This window comes from Thalassophryne amazonica, chromosome 6 (genome assembly GCF_902500255.1).
Source record: "Thalassophryne amazonica chromosome 6, fThaAma1.1, whole genome shotgun sequence".
NCBI lineage: Eukaryota > Metazoa > Chordata > Actinopteri > Batrachoidiformes > Batrachoididae > Thalassophryne > Thalassophryne amazonica.
Window position 1 is genome coordinate 46282667 of NC_047108.1, and position 17321 is coordinate 46299987.

The 17321-nt window shown below is 43.7% G+C and overlaps 1 long non-coding RNA gene across 1 annotated transcript; it reads left to right on the forward strand.

The window, feature by feature from the left end:
- The first annotated feature begins 1717 nt into the window (after nt 1–1717).
- Nucleotides 1718–14003, forward strand: LOC117511617. Its single transcript, XR_004560999.1, has 3 exons — nt 1718–1728; nt 10681–10688; nt 13909–14003. It is a non-coding gene; the product is annotated as an uncharacterized LOC117511617 (long non-coding RNA).
- Nucleotides 14004–17321: the final 3318 nt, after the last annotated feature.

The following is a 17321-nucleotide window of genomic DNA, read 5'->3' on the forward strand; positions in this document are numbered from 1 at the left end:
TATTTGATGGTATAATTGTCTACTCATTATCCTATGGTGTGAAGTATAACGTATTATTCAGCTAAGGAATATATACGGGACCTGGGTGTTTAGCGACCATATTTTGACTGTTTTTAGTTTTGTTTTCGTTAGCAAAGCATTACACCACATAGGAGTTTTGTGCACATTCCTTGCCGAGACCCCGGGCGCTGAAACGAGGGTCAAACCTATGTGAGTTTTTTTTCCTCCTCTGTTTCCATCTTAGTAACCCTCCGGAGGTTTTTCGCTCACATACTGAGTCAAGGAATGGCAGGTTAGTTCTGTGTGTGCATGTGTGTGTGACTGTATGAAAGGGAGAGAGAGAGGTTGTTTGACTGACCAATTTAATTTTATGAACTGGAGTGAGAAAGTGTCAGATACTGCATGCAACCATATTCAATAAAAATATTAATATAGGCTGCTTTGTGTGTTCAGCTATATGTGGGTATGTATGTAAGTGGTCTGTAAGACTGTTTCTTTTTTAATGATTTGTGTGAACTTGGTGATTCATGCAAACATCCAGTGATGGCAAACAGGGAAATAATATGTCAGCCTTGTTCACTGTATTCTTCTCAAAAGCACTGCATTCCGTAGTAGCAAACCCATAGCAAAGTAAAATTGAAGATAAGATCTCCTTTATATCACATTTACATCTCCTAGATATAAATGAACACCAATTGAGACCAAAGTGGTTTTCTTATTCTTCTCAAATGACTCTCCTGAGAAATAGACATGGTTCAGTCTCATGGTGATCACTGTGCAAGTTCTCTTCTCTTGTCTTGGAGTTGTTTCTTTTCCTGAACTCAGCTAAGAGAAAAATTAGACATATTGTGCTGCTTTCAAATATGTCTCAATTTGATATCCAGTGAGAAATATACATGAGTCTGTCTCTCACTGATCACTGTTTGAGTTCTCAGATTGTCTTATAGTTCACTCTTTTCTAGCGTCTCAGCAAAGGTTGTCTCATTTTAGCTTTTCTTTTGCTCCTAAGGGACCCTTAGGAGAAGTAACTCAGAAAGAAACGATCAGAGAATGATATGAATATGAGAAGCTAAAATTTATCTCAAGAGATGAGACTGGATGAGCAACATATTTTTCCTATGGGAAATTTTCCAACTGACTTTATATCACCCAACAAAATAAAGCGCAAAGAAACGGTTAAAAAAATAAATAAATAAATAAACCCTGACCTGAGTAGAGGCAGTGATCGACGCGACACGAGCCATTTTCAGCTCTGTTTTGTTAAAAGCACTGCGTACGATATGAAACACGTTCCCCAAGTAACTTTAAATATAACACAAATGGAAAAGAGGCGTGCTGAGAGAGCAATGTGAGGTACAACCCCTGGCAAAAATTATGGAATCACTGGCCTCAGAGGATGTTCATTCAGTTGTTTAATTTTGTAGAAAAAAAGCAGATCACAGACATGACACAAAACTAAAGTCATTTCAAATGGCAACTTTCTGGCTTTAAGAAACACTATAAGAAATCAAGAAAAAAAGATTGTGGCAGTCAGTAACGGTTACTTTTTTAGACCAAGCAGAGGAAAAAAATATGGAATCACTCAATTCTGAGGAAAAAATTATGGAATCACCCTGTAAATTTTCATCCCCCAAATTAACACCTGCATCAAATCAGATCTGCTCATTGACATTGACCCTATGCCATGACATTGACCCTATGTGTCTTTTTGCAAGGAATGTTTTTGCAGTTTTTGCTCTATGGCAAGATGCATTATCATCTTGAAAAATGATTTCATCATCCCCAAACATCCTTTCAATTGTCCAAAATATCAACATAAACTTGTGCATTTATTGATGATGTAATGACAGCCATCTCCCCAGTGCCTTTACCTGACATGCAGCCCAATATCATCAATGACTGTGGAAATTTACATGTTCTCTTCAGGCAGTCATCTTTATAAATCTCATTGGAACGGCACCAAACAAAAGTTCCAGCATCATCACCTTGCCCAATGCAGATTCGAGATTCATCACTGAATATGACTTTCATCCAGTCATCCACAGTCCACAATTGCTTTTCCTTAGCCCATTGTAACCTTGTTTTTTTTTTCTGTTTAGGTGTTAATGATGCCTTTCGTTTAGCTTTTCTGGATGTAAATCCCATTTCCTTTAGGCGGTTTCTTACAGTTCGGTCACAGACGTTGACTCCAGTTTCCTCCCATTCGTTCCTCATTTGTTTTGTTGTACATTTTTCGATTTTTGAGACATATTGCTTTACGTTTTCTGTCTTGATGCTTTGATGTCTTCCTTGGTCTACCAGTATGTTTGCCTTTAACAACCTTCCCATGTTGTTTGTATTTGGTCCAGAGTTTAGACACAGCTGACTGTGAACAACCAACATCTTTTGCAACATTGCGTGATGATTTACTCTCTTTTAAGAGTTTGATAATCCTCTCCTTTGTTTCAATTGACATCTCCCGTGTTGGAGCCATGATGCATGTCAGTACACTTGGTGCAACAGCTCTCCAAGGTGTGTCCACTCCTTTTTAGATGCAGACTAATGAGCAGATCTGATATGATGCAGGTGTTAGTTTTGGGGATGAAAATTTACAGGGTGATTCCATAATTTTGTCCTCAGAATTGAGTGATTCCATATTTTTTTTCCTCTGCTTGGTCTAAAAAAGTAACCATTACTGACTGCCACAATCTTTTTTTCTTAATTTCTTATAGTGTTTCTTAAAGCCAGAAAGTTGCCATTTGAAATGACTTTAGTTTTGTGTCATGTCTGTGATCTGCTTTTTTCTACAAAATTAAACAACTGAATGAACATCCTCTGAGGCCGGTGATTCCATAATTTTTGCCAGGGGTTGTAGAATCAAGCCAAGCACAGAGCGAGAGATCATGTGCGTGCATGTGTGTGTGTGTGTGTGTGTGTGTGTGTGTGTGTGTGTGTGTGTGCCAGAAGCTGCAGAGACGTGTCTGTGTAGGGAGAGGCGGGCGCTGTGTGTGACTGGCCAATCACACAGAGCGTGAAGACAGTCAGTTAGCCAATGAGAATTTTCCTTCAGTACGACCACCGATATTGAAGGGTTTTACTCAGATCATGCTCGTACTCATCAAAAATGCTTTATTTGTACCATAGTGTTTAGACTGTGTAAGTATAGTAGTGTTCAGCATAATAGTAGTGCTATGTGACTAAAAAGATTAATCCAGGTTTTGAGTATATTTCTTATTGTTACATGGGAAACAAGGTACCAGTAGATTCAGAAGATTCTCACAAATCCAACAAGACCAAACATTCATGATATGCACACTCTTAAGGCTATAAAATTGGGCTATTAGTAAAAAAAAAAAAAGTAGAAAAGGGGGTGTTCACAATAATAGTAACATCTGCTGCTGACGCTACAAACTCAAAACTATTATGTTCAAACTGCTTTTTTAGCAATCCTGTGAATCACTAAACTAGTATTTAGTTGTATAACCACAGTTTTTCATGATTTCTTCACAACTGCGAGGCATTAATTTTGTTGGTTTGGAACCAAGATTTTGCTCATTTACTAGTGTGCTTGGGGTCATTGTCTTGTTGAAACACCCATTTCAAGGGCATGTCCTCTTCAGCATAAGGCAACATGACCTCTTCAAGTATTCTGACACATCCAAACTGATCCATGATACCTGGTATGCGATATATAGGCCCAACACCATAGTAGGAAAAACATGCCCATATCATGATGCTTGCACCACCATGCTTCACTGTCTTCACTGTGAACTGTGGCTTGAATTCAGAGTTTGGGGGTCGTCTCACAAACTGTCTGTGGCCCTTGGACCCAAAATGAACAATTTTACTCTCATCAGCCCACAAAATATTCCTTCATTTCTCTTTAGGCCAGTTGATGTGTTCTTTGGCAAATTGTAACATCTTCTGCACATGTCTTTTATTTAACAGAGGGACTTTGCGGGGGATTCTTGCAAATAAATTAGCTTCACACAGGCGTCTTCTGTCACAGCACTTACAGGTAACTCCAGACTGTCTTTGATCATCCTGGAGCTGATCAATGGGTGAGCCTTTGCTATTCTGGTTATTCTTCTCTCCTTTTTGATGGTTGTTTTCTGTTTTCTTCCACGCGTCTCTGGTTTTTTTTGTCCATTTTAAAGCATTGGAGATCATTGTAGATGAACAGCCTATAATTCTTTGCACCTGCGTATAAGTTTTCCCCTGTCCAATCAACTTTTTAATCAAACTATGCTGTTCTTCTGAACAATGTCTTGAACGTCCAATTTCCCTCAGGCTTTCAAAGAGAAAAGCATGTTCAACAGGTGCTGGCTGAAATCTGGCTGGTGCCTGATTCACACCTGTTTGTTCCACAAAACTGACGAGCTCACTGACTGAATGCCACACACAATAACGTACCAGCCTGACAACTCTTTTTAAGGTTCCTCAAATCTTTTTTTTTTTTATATATATAAGAAAACTTCCTAGTAGAACTTTTCAGAAAAAGAGCAGATTTACAGAAAAGCTATTTTTTTAATAAACTGTATTCAGGAGGTGGAGTACTGTGTTTCAAATACTCTAAATTTTGTGTTTATAATTGTCTGAGTCTCTTCCAAAAACCTGTTTAATAGGAATCCTTTTGTTTTCATATAATTGATAATAAAACTGATTTTTAAAACAATATGAAATGCTATATTCACATTATAGCAATAAAAACATTGCTTATTATCATCTCATTCCTTTATGATGAAGTTTTTTGGGATTTGTATCCTTGCACTATTCTTCAAGCTTCAACACTTAATTCAATAGTTAATATTGTGTTTCATTTGAGAAAGCATGGAATTAGTTTGTGGTTATCTTTGCAAAACACACTAAGGGCCCCTTCACACATATTGTGAGTTTGGTTAAACTGCGCATGAAGTGCGCATGAAGCAGGAATCATATGCAATACATGTCAAATCGGAGCTGCTTCCAATGCCTCGTACACCTGTTGCTACAAGTATTTGCGCACACCAGCGGCTGAAAAACAGTGTGCCCTGTGAGAGGCCATCGAACCCTCCTGTGGCAGGTGTCAGACAAATTCCAGCTGACACACACAAACATCTAACACCGCTCGCGTGGCACTTAGAAAATGTGTGGCCATTCGCACTATCATCATGAAAACAGTCAGGGGACAATGCCACACACGTGGTGCATGTGTCTCGCACGTGTGTCACGCCCCTCTCCCCCCAACACATCTGGCCTGCCTTGGGGGCACACTTGCATGAAATTCTTATATATATGTACAGATCTGATCACATGGGACCTGGACAGCCAGGTCTGATCGCACACAGCACAGGGAGGTGTATGTCAGCTGATTGCAGCACACTGACAGCTGGATGACAGCTCAGTGCACACATTACAGACACAGAAACTACCACCAGGACAGTTATATAAATAATTACTACAATACCTACATACACAATTACATAACAAATAACAAAAATAAATGACCACATAACACAGAGAGTGACATGTTGGTCTGGGTGCTGAATGGACGGGGGGAGGCATGTCCGCCCACAGCCACTGCTGTAAAGATCTCTGCTCCTGGACGTCCCAGCTTGAGAACACATTCCGTGATTGGAAGATTATGAACGTACATAAAACATCTTTTGCCTTTGTGCCATTCTACAGGCACACAGTGCACCTCCTTCATGTCGTTGTTGATTTCAAGGCATTTTTCAACTCTGATTACAGGCCAGTGAATGTAGTGCATTGGTAAAGTTTCTGTCTGGTAATCAGAGGTTACAGGTTCAAATCCCATGAGTGCCATTTTTTATTTAACCAGGGTTATTTAACTGCGGGATTCTGTATTGTGTCCCCTTTTATGTATTTTTTTTATATCAGCCCAGTTGTTGTTGTTGTTGTCCATTCGGCTGCTCCCGTTTTTTGTTCAGGGTCGCCACAGCGGATACAACCAGATCTGCTTTGATATTTGGCACAAGGTTCACGCCGGATGCCCTTCCTGATGCAACTCCAGTGTTACCTGGTGTTTCAAAGAGGTCTCCCATCCAAGTACTAACCAGGTCCCGCACTGCTTAGCTTCTGAGATCTGATGGGATCAGGCTTACACAGAGCAGACTGGCTGCTTTTTATATCAATCCAGTGATATTCACTAATTATACAGCTGTTTTTTATTTTATTTTCCTCCACGTAAGAGGCGTGATGTGGAGAAATTATGTTTACACTCCAGTTACCTCAGACAGCAATTAGTCCACAAATATTACTTGTTTACCGTAATAATGGCACACATCAGAATTAAAGACAGCACATTCACATTTGACATTGTTTATGTGCACTAAGTTTGAAGAAGTGGGTGAAGGCCATGCAGCAACCCTGAGATGCACCACCATCAGCTTGGGGGGAGGAATGGAGGCCAGCTGCAGCTAAAACTGCACCGCACTGCACAATGCGACCGCCCTCATCGGAGTCCCAAGCTGATTATTGACATTACGACATTATGACATTCGTACATATCTTTCTTTGATCAACATCATTGTAATTTAATATGCCAGAACCAAACTGAATCCTGTTCTTTATTATTTAGCGGTGCAAGTGATACCCCCCCACCCCAAAAAAAGTAAAAAAAAAAAAACTTCCTACGGGCACTGCATTAATATTATCATTACAAAACATTAACCAGAAGTTGGCTCAGAATCTATTGCTGATTGATTTTGTTTTTTTTTTTTCAGTGAAAAAGATTTGGGCTTCGCATGATGTAAGAAAAGTGGAAGCAGTTGTTGGCCCTTATAAGACACATCTCTTCGGACATTCCAAGGCTCACATTGGCTGACGTGATGATTCATTCACGTCTGGAAGCACTAACATTATTCAATCATTGCTATGCTACACGTCTTGTGTGTATTATAGGTTATAGATGTACATATATGCATATTCTTGCTGAGAAACAGCAGGCAAGTGAATGTTTGTAGTTGTTGCCACATTTCTTTTTTGTTTTCTTCCTTTGTGTTACTTTATACTCCTTTATGTACAACATTTTAGTAATGTATGCTCATTTTAACAGATCCTTGTTCATCATCTCAATGCTGTGGTAGCATCCACTCTTGTCAGTGGCAGATTCTGGGCACTCGGAAAGGTGATTTTGATACGTTTTCATCCAATAATACACTGTATAACATTGCATAACTACGTGTATCATGAAGTAAATAATTTGTCATCAAATCATACCTCAGATAAAATTGCTACCAGAGAAATTGTGGATTTGCCCTCTGAATGTAGGCACCCACTGGATTTTATTGGTATAATGCATGTATAATGCATCATAAATAAATATTTCAGTTGACTGCTGATACTTCAGACCTTGTCCTTTCATGTATTAGTACAAATACATTTTAGTTTGTCAACCATTCAGAGAAGCACATTGTGCCTGTTTATCTCCTCACAAATGAGGGCATTTATGAGCACAAGATTCTATGAAAGTGGAGGAGAAGTTTTTAATAATCTCAGTTTCTTTGGTTGATCTTCAGCAGCCTGGTTTTTGTATCAAAATAATTTATCTCATGCTTTTGTTGCTGTTTTAACAACCATTAGGATTTTTTTTGAGAAGGGCTGGCTGTGGTGACAGAGAGAAATGGGCTACCAGAACACTCAGGGACAAGAAGCAGGAGGATGGCAACAGCTGTGGGATTTTAGAGTTAATGGTCAACATCTTCAGTATGTTTCTTTTGACCATTTTTGTACTAAGCTGTACTAATATCTAAATATGTAGAATGCCTTCTTTTGCAGTTTGCCAAAGCCTACCTCAGGACATTTAAAGGACATTTGGTGAATACTGAAACCCACAAGCAAGCAATTGCTCAGGCTCATCTCAAAGTGTATTGTTCCCTACTGGAGAGAGGAGGTGTACCAGGACAAAACTAAGACTCAACCAGGTCTAAAGAAGGTTTCATAGGGTCTAAAGCCTACCTTGTCTAAGCTAGGTGTAAATCGGGTCCAAAACTAGGACAGTTGAGCATTTGTCCACACTTTATCTCAGGTCCCCATCTCAGCTCCCCCTCCAAGCTCTGCTCTTACCTCCAGTGTCACTCCATGTCAGGCCTCAGCTCTGCACTAAGTTACAGTGTCCCTCCATCCTAATATTAACATGACACCCTAACAGAAATATTCACTTTGTGACTTGAGAGAGTGAGGGTTTTGTGGAGGTTATGTAATTGTATATTGGAAATACTATACTGTACAAAATGTATTCATAATTCTAACAAAATACAATTTTGAAAAGTGTACACTGCAATTTACCAATATATATACTAGGCATGGAAGGGTATTAAATTATTTTCTGTCATGAGATTGGGGTCATGGGATTGATGACTGTCATGGGATTGATTTTTTTTTTTTTTTGGGTCACGATTATCTTGGCAGCCTGCATTTATCAAATAATTTCCATGTGTCCAATCGAGATGAGTTCTACCATGCAAGTGTGCATGTGCTTCAACAATTCCCCCGTTGTGTTGAGTTACAAAATGTATTAATTGTTTTTAACAAAATGCAGTTTTGAAAAGTATACACTGTAAGTTCCCAGTCTGCATACTAGGCATGGAATTGATTTTTTTTTTTTTTTTTTTTTCTGTCATGATTATCTTGGTGACCCTGAATCAGATGGGCATCCTGTCCAGGGTGTACCCTGCCTCACGCCCTGTGACTGCTGGGATAGGCTCAAGCTCCCCACAACCCTTAATTGGAGTAACCGGTTGAAGATGTTATGTGTCGACGCGGATTGAGGAGCGAACCTGCGTCAGACAGGACCCAGCGCTAAAAATAACCAGAAAGCGGTTCCAAACAAAAACTATTTATTATACACCTGTGTTTAAAAGTGTAAAAACATAAAAAAACAACGTCCCTCTGGTGGAGTGATCCGCGGCTCGCTCTCCAGCACCCGCAAGGATCAAAGCCGGCGCTCCTGGACTTCCTACCACCGCCAAACACCCCCCAGGTGGACACGACAAACTGATTCTCTGTGAAGCAAAGAGACGGTGAGGTAAATCAACAGATACAACTATATCTTCCAATAAACACACGCTGCCAGCAACACACTCAGGTCAGTGTCCTTTTTTTACTTTATGCAATTGAGCAGCTTCTCACAACAAGTGGAGGATCACTTATCCTTCACGCCACAGCAGTGAGAAGCAAACTGCGCAATTCTCTTTACAATTCCAGTATACTGTGTAACAAAACACCAAGTTACTATCAACAAGTACCTAAACACTTAATTACCTTTCGTGTGTGCTGACAGCATGTGTCCTCACCCCTCCCTGCTTCACGGGCTCGATGTGTCAAACCCAGGCGCGGTCCTCAGCGTCTCACAAACGAACGTCACAAGGTCGAGTTCCCGGCAGTTCTGCTTGAATCACACATGACTTAAATGCAGAACGCCATCCAATTATCTGCTTCAGCTGCAAGTCGTCCAGGTTGCACGTGAGCACCAAGCACAGGTGCTTTCCATGATGTTGATGAGGGTGAAGACTCTTCAGCCAGCACCTTCTTCACAGACAAATCAGCCCTCATGCCACCTGGAGAGCAAAGAAAAGAAAAGAACACCAAAACATCCAGCCACGCCCCCCCCAACACACAACAGTACCCCCCCATCAACGGGAAGCCTCCCGGCGACCGAACAGACCAGGCCCGAGAACAGCCCCTCCCTCTGGGGTCCACGTCAGGAAGCAGACGGCAAGACAGGCACCGCAGCTGGAAGGCCAGCTGGAATCAACAAAAGCCCCAAAACATTCCCCAGAACAAGTCCACTCACACAAAAAAAAACATAAAACCCACCCAAAACCTCCCAGGGGACCGTCCCATCAAACCCCGGGAGGAAAAGAAAAACTCCAAAACACAAAAACCCAACACAGTCCCACAACACAGTACAAACGTAGATGCATAAAAGAAAAATAACAAACAACCCCCCCAGAATGACCTGCAGAGCCCAACCCCCCCTCAGAAGGCCTTCATTGCCAGTTCCAGGAGGAACAGCCAAAACCGTGATCCCACAAAGGTCCCCAGGTATACATGGAGTGAAACGGTGCCCCCCAGGGGACCGTATCATCAACCCCAGGAGGCACCCTCCCCACAACCCCGGAACCCCAGATCCGGTCACACTTGGCCGGTCGGTCCCAAGCCAATTCCCCCCCCAGAGGACCGTCCCATCAACCCTGGAGGCGGAACCCGGAAGGAAACAAAATAAAACCAAAAACCAACCCCCGGAGGACAACCAAAAACAACCCCGGGGGGATATAAAACGACCATAAACCCCGTTGCCCTCCCCGGCACCCCGAAAGACCCCAGGTCCCTCCCAGAGCCCTTTGGCGGCTCTATTTTGGCAAACGGCTCAAAATAGTAAGCCGGAGAAGGGAACAGGTAAAAACTAACCCAGCTCCAACCCCAAAGCGCAGCGGAGAACCGGAAATACGTCCGGTGCCCCAACTCGACCATACCCCAGCCACTCGGGAGGGGTGGAACTACCGAAATGGCAAACAGCAACAGATCGGCCCACCCCTCCGACTGAGGCATGTCTGCGCTGCACCACACCCCGGCAACACCCATGACAATCGGTCCAAAGGCTCACCGAGGCTGGAGTGGAACCGGGCCCTAACCAAACCAAAAAGAACGCCTCTAACACCCCCCCCCCCCCCCCCCCAGGTGCAGAGGTCTTCTGAGAATGCTCAGTGTGACCAACCTGCACCACCCCACAACCCACAAGACAAGCGGTCTAAGGGCAAGTGAGGTTGGGGTTAGGAATGTAGAGAAATAAAAACAACAAAACAAAATGACCCAACAACCCAAACAGAAAATACCTAAAAACACATACACAATTGACAGGTAAGTGAGCCCAGGCGGGCTTCTAACCGCCTATCACTCCACCAGATACGCCCCTACCTCCCCAAACAAGTATAACCCCTGATTAAAGAAACCAAACATTTACGTGTGCTAGAAATTTTTTTTATTTTTTTTATGTTTATTTTATTTTATTTATTTATTTTTTATGTGGGTTCTTTTGCCTGTCCCAGAACACTTGGCGTTACGTCACCGTTATTTCTCTTGACGCTTACGTGTGGGGGCAATACAGGAATCTCGACTCGTCCGAGCTGCATGGGCTTGTCAATAGGAGGAGCCGGAGGTCCCGTCGGAGGAGCCGCAGTGGGGCGAAGAAGAGGCGGCCCAGCTTTGTGTCGGGGAAAGCCCCGAGACAAAAAAAAACGCTCTAATGGGCGTCCTCTCTCGCGTCCACGCTCCTTCATCCGATCATCTAGACGAATCACCAACGATATTAGCTCGTCTAAATCGTTTGGCTCATCACGGACCGCCAGCTCGTCTTTTAATGACTCATTTAACCCGTCCACAAATACGCCTCGTAAAACTGCGGCATTCCAACCTGTGGGTGACGGAGTTATCGGCACCGATATCGATAGTGCCGCAGCTGGAGCAGCAGGAAGCAGAACAGCTTGCGCTGCAAGCTCCGTAACACGGGCATCTGTTTGTTTAATTTGGTTCGCGAGATGCTGTAATTGCTCCCGTATGTTCTCCAAGTGTTCCTGAACTTTTTCGACAAAAGGAACCGCTTCTGCCGCTGGGTCCATTATGGAATCGCCGGGAACTACTGTTATGTGTCGACGCGGATTGAGGAGCGAACCTGTGTCAGACAGGACCCAGCGCTAAAAATAACCAGAAAGTGGTTCCAAACAAAAACTATTTATTATACACCTGTGTTTAAAAGTGTAAAAACATAAAAAAACAACGTCCCTCTGGTGGAGTGATCCGCGGCTCGCTCTCTAGCGCCCGCAAGGATCAAAGCCGGCGCTCCTGGACTTCCTACCACCGCCAAACACCCCCCAGGTGGACACGACAAACTGATTCTCTGTGAAGCAAAGAAACGGTGAGGTAAATCAACAGATACAACTATATCTTCCAATAAACACACGCTGCCAGCAACACACTCAGGTCAGTGTCCTTTTTTTACTTTATGCAATTGAGCAGCTTCTCACAACAAGTGGAGGATCACTTATCCTTCACGCCACAGCAGTGAGAAGCAAACTGCGCAATTCTCTTTACAATTCCAGTATACTGTGTAACAAAACACCAAGTTACTATCAACAAGTACCTAAACACTTAATTACCTTTCGTGTGTGCTGACAGCATGTGTCCTCACCCCTCCCTGCTTCACGGGCTCGATGTGTCAAACCCAGGCGCGGTCCTCAGCGTCTCACAAACGAACGTCACAAGGTCGAGTTCCCGGCAGTTCTGCTTGAATCACACATGACTTAAATGCAGAACGCCATCCAATTATCTGCTTCAGCTGCAAGTTGTCCAGGTTGCACGTGAGCACCAAGCACAGGTGCTTTCCATGATGTTGATGAGGGTGAAGACTCTTCAGCCAGCACCTTCTTCACAGACAAATCAGCCCTCATGCCACCTGGAGAGCAAAGAAAAGAAAAGAACACCAAAACATCCAGCCACACCCCCCCCAACACACAACAGAAGATGAGTGAGTGATTATCTTGGCCATAGTAATTGAGATGAATGATAATATCACAATAATTAATAAGCACGGTATAAAAACTTTTAAAAGGATTTAAAATACTGGCACCACAATAGTACATTTTATTGTAGGTTAAAACTATTTTTATTGTATAGTTCTAGTTAGTTTCTATGAGCCAGTATCAACTGAATTTATGCTAAATATAATCTGTTCAATAACATCCAAAGGACTTTGAGGTGGAAATAAATGAAGATTATTGTGATGAACTTTTATCAAAAAAAAAAAAAAAAAGCCTCCAGGTTAAGAAGACTTAACCTGGAAGTATGTTTGATTTACTGTGCATATTTTTTGAAGAATTTTGTATTTTGTAGTTCTCTTTATATTTTTTTATTTCAAATTATTTTCATTTATTTAGAGCCAAATCACAACAAATTGCCTCAAGGCGCTTCACACAAGTAAGGTCTAATCTTACCACCCCCCAGAGCAAGCACACAGGTGACAGTGGTAAGGAAAAACCTCCCTCTGTTGATTTAAGGAAGAAACCTCAAGCAGACCAGACTCAAAGGGCTGATGCTCTGCTTGGGCCATGCTACCAACACAATTTACAAGACAATTTACAAAATGAATATACAGGAAATTTTGCCGGTGCACAGGACAGGAGGGTTGCAGAAACTGACATCACACCCATCTCTGGATGGAGCTGAACTGCAAACAGAGAGAAAAAAAAACAGAATCAAGCATTGGAAAGACAACAAATACAGTATAATTTGTCAGCATTAAACACCAAGGAAAACAGAAGAAATACTAAGGTGATCACCGGCCACCAGCCTTAAGCTTCACTAAAAGACCCAGAGAAGTTGAGGCCATGGACCGCTCCATTTCCTAATTAAATGAATTTACAAGACTAAAAAGCATAGTAACATACTATGCCAGTATGCTAGTCATATGAAAGGGAAAATAAGTGCGTCTTAAGTCTGGACTTAAAATTCTCTACAGAATCTGACTGTTTTATTGATACAGGGAGATCATTCCACAGAACAGGGGCACAATAAGAGAAAGCTCTGTGACCCGCAGACTTTTTATTCACCCTAGGGACAAAAAGTAGTCCTGCACCGTGAGAATGCAGAGCCCGGGCCAGTACATAGGGTTTAATTAGGTCAGTTAAGTAGGGAGGTGCCAGTCCATGAACAATTTTGTAGGTTAGCAGCAGAACCTTAAAATCTGATCAGGGACAGGAAGCCAGTGAAGAGATGCCAAAATGGGTGTAATGTGGTCAAACTTTCTGCTTCCTGTCAAAAGTCTGGCTGCAGCATTTTGAACCAATTGGAGAGCCCTGATGCTGGACTGCGGTAAACCAGAAAATAGAACATTGCAGTAGTTATGATGCAATGGCAGTGGGGTTTTTGCAGATGTTCAAATGCACTATCAAAGAAATATTTTATTGATATAAAGTGTGAGCTTAAACGCTGTGTCTATGCTGTGGTTCGTGTAGGCTTTGGGTAGACGGGGCACGGCAGTGAAGCGTAAGGGGTCCTCCAAGTCGATTTTGCTTGAGGCCCCCCGAATGTCTTGCAACGGCCCTGGGTAGAGGTTACAAACACAGCACAGACAGTCACAGAGAGAGAGAGAGAGAAACAAGAGGGAGGGAGACGTGAGAGAGAGAAAGAGAGGAAACAGTACAGAGATAACAAGCAAGAAAGGTGAGAAGATGAGTGACTGCAGGAAACGCAGTAAATCTGGATGTGTTTCAGTCACACTGATAATAGAAAGGGAGAGTGTAGAGTATGCATGCTCTACAAATAACCTGTACAGGCATATTAGAACTGTATATCCATCAATGCAGATGGAAGAAAAAAAAGACAAGCAAGTCATCTTGCTACTAATGAAAGTGCCAGTTTGTATGCAGCAACTGTTACTGCTGCAGTGTCTACAATGTCATCAAATACACCACCACAACCACCCAGACCTACAACCCATGAGACAGTCTGTGCAAAAGCGTATGACCCCCGTAAGACAGAACACAATTGATGAGGAATCACCTAAAATGGTTACATGTAATTTCCTACTATTTTCAATTATGGATGGTAAAGGATTTAGAAGCTTAGTGGTTAGCGCTGTTGCCTCACAGCAAGAAGGTCATAGGTGCAATTCCCACCTGTGGCCTTTCTGTGTGGAGTTTGCATGTTCTCTCTGTGTTTGCATGGGTTTCCTCCGGGTGCTCTGGTTTCCTCCCACATTTAAAGACATGCATGTTAGGTGAATTGGAAAATTTATAGTTGTCCAGGTCTCACTTTCAAAAGAGATCTCCATCTCAATGGGACTAACCTGGTTAAATAAAGGTTAAAAAAATATTCTCAATCCAATCTACATAATTCCAAGCGGGAAAACTCTCCTACAAAATTCTCCCAAGAATTTATGACAGAGACTGTGCTTCACTGCAAGAGAGAGTTAAAAAGCTACAGCAGTTTGCCTGACAACTGACCGCTGGACATCCTGAACCACCACATCCTGCATGTCAGTTAAATGGCACTTTGTTGAAGATTACAAAATGATGTCCTGTCTTCTGGATTGTTTTGTGTTCAGTGGCAGACACACTTCTGTGAACTTAGAGGAGCTACTCAAAGTGACAAAAGTGTTGTATGGCTGGGGGGGCCTGGCTGCTGGTTTGTTTGCCTTTTGTGTTTCCTCCCAGGTGGCATGCATTTGGGACTGAGTGGCTGTGTTGCTGAGGCTGTTAGGACTTCACCCTGATCACCTGCGACTCGTCAGGACTCACAGCTGAGGTGCATCTGGAGGGATTGGAGTATGTTGGCATTTAAGACTGAAGTGCACAGTGTGCATTTGCCAGAGACTCGACCTTGTGACCAGACGGGTGAGATCGTCGTCTTGGGAGCCATCTCATCAGCAGCGGACGCTGAGAATGTCCAGGTTTGATGCACGGTCTGTGAAAGAGGAGAGGGTGAGGTCTCACGCTCGTCAGCACACTTCCTGAGGTACGTTGGATTTTGTGACTAACAGTTATACAGTCAGTAAATGTGGTGTCCCTCACACCTTATTGTATTGAGCTGTATGTTAGTCATGTATCAGCTTCCACTGCGGTGGAGTTTTGTGAACTGGATGTTCCATGCCTGCAGGTTGGAAGCTGATCAGTAATCAAGCCAGGAAGTGTTTGCTGTTTGTACACCTTTAAGTGTTCTGTGTGTAGAGTGTGGACTCACATAATGGTTCCTTCTGTCACAGACTCGGTTGTTGCGGCCACCTGGGGGGTGTCGGCGGGGTCCTTGGGTCCGAAACAGCTTCTGGCTCCGGACCATTAGCGCTGCTGGGAGCGCACCACGCCAGGCCGCACCTTTTATTATTATTATGATCACTGTTATGTATTAAATTCAGTTAGCCTTTGTTCCGTGCTCTGCTTATTTCATACTGGGTCCTTCAAACGCTGGTCGGTTCTCCGAGCTGCGTCCGACACATAACAGTAGTCTCTGGCCAAACATCACGGACCCAGCGGTAGCAGAGACGGTAACGCGCCGGGAAGGCGGCAGCAGACGTTCAGTGGTTATCCGGATCAGTTGCGGGGCTCTCCGCCCGGAAGGTGCGTGTTTGAGAACCCATTACTGGATACTAATTTGTGCTCTCTTGCAGCCGTGTCCTGTGTTTGTGCCTTATCCGTGGGTCGTGGTGGAGTGTGACTGGCGACAGCTTCGCGTCACACTCCGACCGGATAAGAGGTGTAAACGGGAGCTGCAAGAGTGCGTTTGTAATGGGTTCACGCGCACGGCGGAGCTCTGTTAGCACGGGTCGCTGGGCTTCCTGTGCTACAGTCGTAGCCCCGTTTCCCCGGATAAAAGGTAACTACTGCGTCTGTTGTTTCAGCTCCGGCGTTATTTAGTTGAGCACATTTGGTTGTGTTGCACACAGCTGCGCACGAGGATGCAGCTCGTTTGTTTTTTGTCACCAAAGGGGGTTTTTCATTTTTTAGCACTCTGGTTCCCCCTTGTGGTGACTGAATCACGGTACCGTCAAGCTCTTGAGTAGGAACAGGTGTGTTCCATGTGGTTGAGCTTGACGGTATAACTCACTGTTTTGTTTTGTGTTGGTTCATTTTGTGTGGGTGTTTTTTGAGTGGGTTTTTGTGTGGGCTTTTGTTTTTTTTGTTGTCCACTGTTTGTCTGGGGGTGTGATCCTGCGGCCTTTGTTACACAAAAAAAAAAACAAAAAAAAAAGAAAGACGGGGACCCAAACAACTGTGTGTTGGTCTGTTTTTTTTTTCTTTTGTTTCTTTTTGTTTCCCCCCCTCCCCGGGGTTAGATGGAACGGTCCCCTGGGGGGTGATGGGGTGGTATTTGGGTTGTTTTTTTTCTTTTTGTTTTTTATGCCCTCTCTTCTCCTCTGACTCCAGCCGGGGGTGCCGTAGTGTCGGCATTGCTGGAGGGGTGCAGTTAGGTTGTACTGGGCGTTTCCCAGGTGGCCTCTGCACCCGGGAGGGGGGGGGGGGGTTTGGGGTTTTTGTTTTGTTTTTTCCTCCCCCAGTTTCCACCCTCAGGGTTTGACTGTGGTGTCCTCTGGGGGGGAAAGGGCGTTGGGTCCATCTAGCCGTGGGCGGCCGGGGCTGGGTCCATTGGTCGTGTGGGGAGGCGTCTCCTGGGGTTGACGAGTGGTCCTCTGGGGGGCGCTGGTAGTCCCCGTGGGTGACGGTGGATCCCAGAGGGACCTCGGCCGTGGTTATTACTCCTGGAGCTGGCGGGTGGCCCTCTGGGGGGTGTTGGTCCCTGCGTGTCGTTTGGGGGAGGAGGGGGGGGTCTTTTGGCATTTTTGTTTGTGT